At 51.4% G+C, this 7,464-nt stretch overlaps 1 protein-coding gene across 1 annotated transcript in view; it reads right to left on the reverse strand.

Moving 5' to 3' along the window:
• RAB30 (RAB30, member RAS oncogene family) overlaps nt 1-7,146 on the reverse strand; it is a 59,464-nt gene extending 52,318 nt beyond the window's left edge. The window contains exon 1 of the mRNA XM_048493375.1: nt 6,964-7,146. The gene's annotated coding sequence lies outside the window, so the exon portion shown is untranslated. The remainder of the gene's footprint in view (nt 1-6,963) is intronic.
• Nucleotides 7,147-7,464: the final 318 nt, after the last annotated feature.

The raw sequence follows: 7,464 nt of genomic DNA on the forward strand, positions 1-7,464 counted from the left end.
ACAGATGACCCCGCGTTCTAGCATCATGAGAGAGGGAAGAAAGCCCCTCCTCCGCTCTTTCCACGTCATGCATAACTGTATAGACCAGTGGTGGCGAACCTATGGCACGGGTGCCAGAGGTGGCACTCAGCCCTCTCTGTGGGCACGCGCAAACAGAGTCGCCCCCACTACACACACATCTAGGCTGGCCTGGGCTGCCGGGCTCAATTATTAGCATTAAACCTAAGACCTAGTTTTGGGGAAGCAGGGTAGGTAACCCTGTTAAGCACTGTTAAACCCTGCTGGTTTTCATGCAAAGAACTAAAGTGCGATCCTTTACCTGGGAGTAAGCTCGGTTGCTGGCAATGGGGCTGGCTTTCAAGTAAACCCTCCTAGGGTCATGATTCACCCATTGGAAGAATTGCACGGTTGCTTCAAAGCAAAGCCACTGACTACCACCAAGTTTACTCCTGAGTAACACACGCCTCAGAGTTTTTTCTAAACTAAAACCTCAGCATTCAGGTTAAATTGCTGTGTTGGCACTTTGCGATAAATAAGTGGGTTTTGGGTTGCAGTTTGGGCACTCGGTCTCGAAAAGGTTCACCATCACCGGTATAGACCTCTGCACAGAACTGCAGCCCTAGAGAGAGATCTCGGGGGGGGGGGGGCATGTTTTGCAATGCTGTTACAGCCCTCCTCAGATTCCCAACAGCAAGAGGCTATTAACGCAAAACAAACACGGCTGCAATACTGCAACATAACTTTCTAAAAGTCTATGCAGAACATATGCTCTCGGAGTGCTATATTTGGATCTAAAGCTGCAACACGCCCGGTTTCCCTAAAGTCCTCGCATAGTTTTCTCATAACTCGCATATCGCCAGTTCGCCAAGGAAGCCCCCGGCGCATACTTTTCAGACACCGGTTCCAAAGCTCGCTCGACCGAGCCAACAAAACCGAGCCTACGAAAACCGCTAGTTTTACAAGCGGCACAGGAAACGTTATTACAGTACGGACACACACACTATCAAAATAAGTGGGAAGGAGGGGAGGTTATAAAAACACAATCCCGAGCGCAAAACACTTCTTTGTTTCAATGCAAGGGATCTACGTGCCGCTTGGCTGTTATTCTCCTTTGCCAACAAGGAGAGAGGAAGGAAGAGAGATCCGATAAAATATACAGGCAAGGAGACCGAGCTGAAGGATGTTTGTTTCTCCAAATTGCACGGGCAAGATAAAAAGGCGACCAGATGGGACACGCCGCGCTGTGGCTCTTGTGTCGGTGTTTACAAAAGTGCGGGACTAAAGGAATGGAAGGGGGGAGTCGCTGTTCGTGTCACGCAACCCCCTCAACTGAGCTGATTCCAAGGCAAGTTTGCCAGAGGGCAATACGGTGTCGGTTACACAAGCAGAGGAACAAATCTGTGCAGCAGCCAAGGAAAGACTTCGAGAACAACTCTGGAGTCTCAAACAACCCAGGCTCGGTGCAAGAGAAGTCGGGGCCGACACTGACGAACCTAAGGCCCACCTACCAACTTCACCTGCCCGCAGGTTTACTCCAAAACAAGGCCTGTTCAATTTAACAAGGTGTTCCGTACAGTTCAGAGAGCCAGCATAGTGTAACTGGTCAGAGCGGCAAACTGGTCAGAGCGGCAGGTTTCATTCCCCACTCCTCCACCTGAGTGGCGGACTCTTATCTGGCGAACTGGGTTTGTTTCCCCACTCCTGCACATGAAGCCTGCTGAGTGACCTTGGGCTGGCCACAATTCTTCAGAACTCAGCCCAGGGTGCCTGACATGGGGAGAGGAAAGGAAGGAGTTTGTAAAGTCGCTTTGAGACTCATTACAGGAGATGGAGGCGGAATATAAATCCAAACTCTTCTGCTAGTGGTCAAGGTGTTGGATGAAGATCTGGGAAACCCACATTCGAATCCCAATTCTGCTGAGGAAACATGCTGGGTGACCTTGGGCCGATACTCACTCTCAGGCTCATTCCGCACATGCAGAATAATGCACTTTCAAACTGCTTTCAGTGCTCTTTGAAGCTGTGCGGAATAGCAAAATCCACTTGCAAACAGTTGCGAAAGTGGTTTGAAAACGCATTATGTTGCGTGTGCGGAAGGGGCCTCAGCCTCAACCCTGACAAGCACTTGGATGGGAGACCTTCAAGGAACACCAGGGGCGTGACACTGAGCCAAGTAATGGCAAACCACCCTATAAGGTTGCCAAAAGTCGGCTGTAACTTGACCGCAAAAACAAAGGACAAAAAAATCTTGTCTAGTCCTCAGGGTTGGACTGCTAACTGAAGAGAGCACTCCAAAGCCCAAACATTTCAAAAGACCTCTCGAAGAAGAAGAGGAGGAGTAGTAGTTTGGATTTATATCCCCCCTTTCTCTCCTGCAGGAGACTCAAAGGGGCTTACAATCTCCTTGCCCTTCCCCCCTCACAACAAACACCCTGTGAGGTGGGTGGGGCTGAGAGAGCTCCGAAAAGCTGTGACTAGCCCAAGGTCACCCAGCTGGCGTGTGTGGGAGTGCACAGGCTAATCTGAATTCCCCAGATAAGCCTCCACAACTCAAGCGGCAGAGCAGGGAATCAAACCCGGTTCCTCCAGATCAGAATGCACCTGCTCTTAGCCACTACGCCACTGCTGCATCCCCAATCCTTGCACTGATTGGGGATGGATGTTTCACCTTATATGATGCAAGCAAAGTTGGGTTTGGTGAAGAGAAGGTGAAGAGGTGACATGATAGCCATGTTGAGATATCGGAAGGGATGTCATGTTGGTGAGGGAGCAAGCTTGTTTTCTGCTGCTCCAGAGACTAGGACCAGGACTCATAGGTTCAAGGTGCCGGAAAAGAGATTCCACCTAAATATCAGGAAAACCTTCCTGACAGTCAGGGCTGTTCGACAGTGGAATGAACTACCTCGGAGTGTGGTGGAGTCTCCTTCTTTGGAGGTTTTTAAAGAGAGGCTGGATGGCCACCTGTCAGGAGTGCTTTGACTGTGTGTTCCTACATTGCAAGGGGTTGGACTTGATGGCCCTTGGGGTCTCTTCCAACTCTATGATTCTAAGAGAGAAAAAACATTTCTGTGAGAAACTGACAACCTTTACTGACCACTGAAACAAACAGAATATTTCCTTTTGACTACATTGCCGAAAATTCTGCGCCATTCCTGGTGCAATACATAGTGTGTTTTGTTCAGGTCATGGTTGCCGTTTATATATAAAGAGTTGAAATAAATGATGCCCATTCCAGCCAAGCCTCCCACAGAAGTGTGGGGAGGGAAGCTGGGCTGCTGCGAAATCCTAAACAGAGTTCCTCCTTTTCAACCCATTGGCCAAAAGGGCCTTTGAAAGGAGTAACTCTGCTTCGGATCACGCCAGAAGGTTTTCGGCTCGTTTCCAACTCTATGATTCTATAATTAGGGAACCAATCCCGTCGTGGCCTCTGACTGAGAGGTCCGAAAGCAACTCCCATCGGTGTTAAAAGAAACACAGGTGGCCCAGAGCCCGTTGTTATGTTGCTGACACCATGTGCATGACATAGCAAAGTCTTTACTGAGCCTGTGTTGCATGGGTGAATCACAACACATTAAAAGCTGCTTCCCACTCAACGTAAGAAGAAGTCGCCAGCTTGCTCTGCACATTTCTGTCTGCGGCAACACAGTTGCCCATGCTGAGTTCACACTAAGGCGCACTTTGCAACAATCCATTATTATCCCAATATTCGCGCCGGGCCAAGGACAGCAACTTGTTATCCAGTCAGTTCCAAGGCGAAGAGGAGCTCTGAACTAGAGACATCTTTACAGCCGTGGAAAGAGCAGCAGTGGCGTAGTGGCTAAGAGCAGGTGCACTCTGATCTGGAGGAACCGGGTTTGATTCCCAGCTCTGCCGCTTGAGTTGTGGAGGCTTATCTGAGGAATTCAGATTAGCCTGTGCACTCCCACACACGCTAGCTGGGTGACCTTGGGCTAGTCACAGCTTTTCGGAGCTCTCTCAGCCCCACCTACCTCACAGGGTGTTTGTTGTGAGGGGGGAAGGAGATTTTAAGCCCCTTTGAGTCTCCTACAGGAGAGAAAGGGAGGATATAAATCCAAACTCTTTTTCTTCTTCTTTCTGTAGCCACATACGGCACTCGAAAGTTGTCTGCCCATTCTAAGTTTGCCGGCCTTGCGCAAGAAGGAAAAGAAGGAAAAGACAGGAAAAGACAGAAAGGACTACTGGATAAAAGCGCTCTAAGAATCCTGCACCGTCCGTGCCTTCGATACAAGAGGAAACCTATAATGCCCCTCCGGTCTAATGCAGCCCTACGAACACAGAGGTTACGCAACCGACCAACTGTTCAAAGCACTGCAATTTATCTCATGCAAGCCAGAGAATCCAAAGCATGCCCAGAAACAAAGGCTACAATATTTTGTGTGTGCGCGCACAGGAATGCTGTGGAACACTCCCAGGAAAACATGCATAAGCTCAGGGAAATTCTGCAGCAGAAGAGGGTCAAGATGAACAACCGGCTCTGTCTGGCGGAGGCCAACGACCCCCAGAGAAAGAATGAGCTCTAGAGGCCTTTGCTGTGTCCATGTCTGACTTCCCTTGAGGCCTTTGCTATGTCAATGTTTGCTTTTCCTTCACCAGTTAACGGATCTCTTGTCACATTCCCAAAAAACGCTGTCACCCTTAGCATCTTGACAGCATTTAGGGTATATTTTCATCAAGGGGAGGGGAAAAAAGTAAAAACAGAAGAAGCTACCCCGTGACAACACATGACTTGCATACTGGGGAGTGACCAAAGTTTGAACAGATTTCAACCTCATTGACCACCAATCAGGGGGGAAAAACAGGGAAAGACATGCAAAAGAGAGCTGGCCTGGTGTGGTCATTAAGTGTGGTGGACTTTTATCTGGCGAACTGGTTTGATTCCCCGTGCCTCCACCTAAGCAGCGGACTCCAATTTTGTGAACTGGATTTGTTCCCCCGCCCCCTCTTACACAAGTAGCCTGCTAGGGTGACCTTGGTCCAGTCACAGTTCTCTCGGAACTCTCTCAGCCCCACCTACCTGACAAGGGGTCTGTTGCGGGGATGGAGAGAAAGGGATGGAGTTTGTAAACCACGCTACGACTCCTTACAGGAGAGAAAGGTGGGATACAAATCCAAACTCTTCTTCTCCTAAAGATAGTCTTATTCCCAAGGCTCCTACAGCAGGAGTCTCAGCCATGCCAAGCGGCTGGATCTGTCCTCTTGAAGGGCTTATTTGCTCCACAACCCGTATGGGGCGACCCCTCTCCTTGCTCCAAAGGGGGCTGCCTCAGCTGGCTGGTGGGTCTGATAAACCTCTCAAGGCAGCTGCCTCACCCCGCTTCAGGTTCATCCGTCCAGGCATGCCCACCCCCCAGTGCCATTCTGGGGTCAGAGGAGGCAGCCACCCCACCCCACCCACCCCCCGGCCCAACCAAGTCATACCTGGACCTTGCAATAAATCCACTCGACCAACAGCAGTGATGGCGAACCTTTTCGAGACCGAGTGCCCAAACTGCAACCCAAAACCCACTTATTTATTGCAAAGTGCCAACACGGCAATTTAACCCAAATCCTGAGGTTTTAGTTTAGAAAAACCAGTTGGCTCCGAGGCGCGCATTACTCGGGAGCAAGCTTGGTGGTAGTCGGTGGCTTTGCTTTGAAGCAACCATGCAACTCTTCCAACGGGTGAATCACATTCCTAGGAGGGTTTACTCAGAAGCAAGCCCCATTGCCAACAACCAAGCTTACTCCCAGGTAAAGGATCGTGCTTTAGTTCTTCGCATGAAAATCAGTGGGGTTTACCAGCACTTAATAGGGTTATCTACACTGCTTCCCCAAAACTAGGTCTTAGGTTTAATGCTAATAATCGAGCCCAGTGGCCCAGGCCAGCCTAGATGTGTGGGGGGCCACTCTGTTTGCACGTGCCAACAGAGAGGGCTCTGAGTGCCACCTCTGGCACCCGTGCCATAGGTTTGCCACCACTGTCCTACAGGATCCCAGCTAAGATTCCCCAAAAGCAATTACTCCCTAGCAAGCCTGCTTCAGATTGCCAAGTTTCAGATTAAAACGCCTTCCGCGTGCAGCACACACTTAATTCGAGGGCAGAGGGCAGTCAAATTTTATTGGGGGGGGGGGGAGTCCTTCCACAAAAAATGTGCCCAGGAATCCTTCAGTCCTGTTCAAGTTTGCAGGGCTGACTTAGGATACAGGGATGCCGGCTTGACTCGGCATCACGGTTCGATGCCACGCTCGCAAACGGGCAGCAGCGTGGTTACTCGTGTCATCGCTGGAGAAAGATGGGCGAGGGATGCCCCCAGCTGCGGGGAAAACATTCCTGACGTCTTGAAAACATACCCTCTATATGATCTTTCAAACAGGGCGACCGCAGGGCTGGGTGCTGACTCAAGGGTTCAAAGCTGGCTGTTAAGGCATGCCGCTTTCTGCCAATCCAGGGGTCTCTATCCAACAGCCCCCCCCCCCCCAATCCATGCTTGATCAATAGTTGTATTAATTACTTCGCCCACCCAGGCACTCATGGCCACATCTGGAAAACGAAGAGAGCGGGGAGAGGAAGGAGAAAGGGAGTCTGCTAAGCATTCTGCAGGCAAGTCCGCCTTTGGAGGGACCGTGCACATGGAAAGTCGCCCCCCCCCTTCTCGAAAAAGAAAGGTGGGGGAGAAAGAGAGAGAGGAAGGAAGAGCTGGCTTTGCACAACTCAGGGTTTGGGAGAAAGAGAGGCAGGGATCCCGCATCAACGCGAGTGGGCTCGACCCCTAAATAAACGCAGGATGCAGGACACGGGGGGGGGGGGGCTATTTTGCGACATGCAACCTGGCGAGCGGGAGAATTGGCAGACAAAGCTCTCTTCTCTCTCTTCCCCCCCCCCCCCCGATTTGGAGAAAGCGACTTGATTGATTGATTGATTTTTAAACGAGACAAAAAAACTGCACGGCTGGAGGGACTCACCTGGTTTGGGATGGTCGCTCCCTCCGCCTGTTACAAAGAACATCCACCAAGGGGGCGAGATCAAGTCACTCCGGCATGGGGCAACGCCGGCTGCAGCAGCTCCCCGGGGATGCAAAGTGGGGTGGGCTTCAGCAAAAAAGAAAAAAGATCTCTCCCCTTCCCCTTTGCTCTGCTGTCCCCTCCCCGCCTCCCCACCCACTCCCGCCCCCTTTTGCCCGGGATCCAGTGACTGCTGCACCGCTGCCGCGGTTGCTGGAGGCTGCGCAGCGAGCGGAGTCCCGCACAATGAATTGCGGCGCAGCACAGCAAAGAGCCCCGCCCCTCGCCGGCTTAGGAATGACATCATCCCTTCTCCCCGGACAGGCGGGCGGGCCCTTTCTGATTGGCTCTTTCGCCGCTCCCTCGGTAGCTTTCTGGGAATCGTAGTCCACTAAAGGGCGTCCGCGGCTGTCAATGACCGCGGAAAGGGGCGAAAGGACTACATTGACCAGGAGCCGCTGC

Source organism: Sphaerodactylus townsendi, linkage group LG04 (assembly GCF_021028975.2).
Source record: "Sphaerodactylus townsendi isolate TG3544 linkage group LG04, MPM_Stown_v2.3, whole genome shotgun sequence".
In the NCBI taxonomy this organism is placed as follows: domain Eukaryota; kingdom Metazoa; phylum Chordata; class Lepidosauria; order Squamata; family Sphaerodactylidae; genus Sphaerodactylus; species Sphaerodactylus townsendi.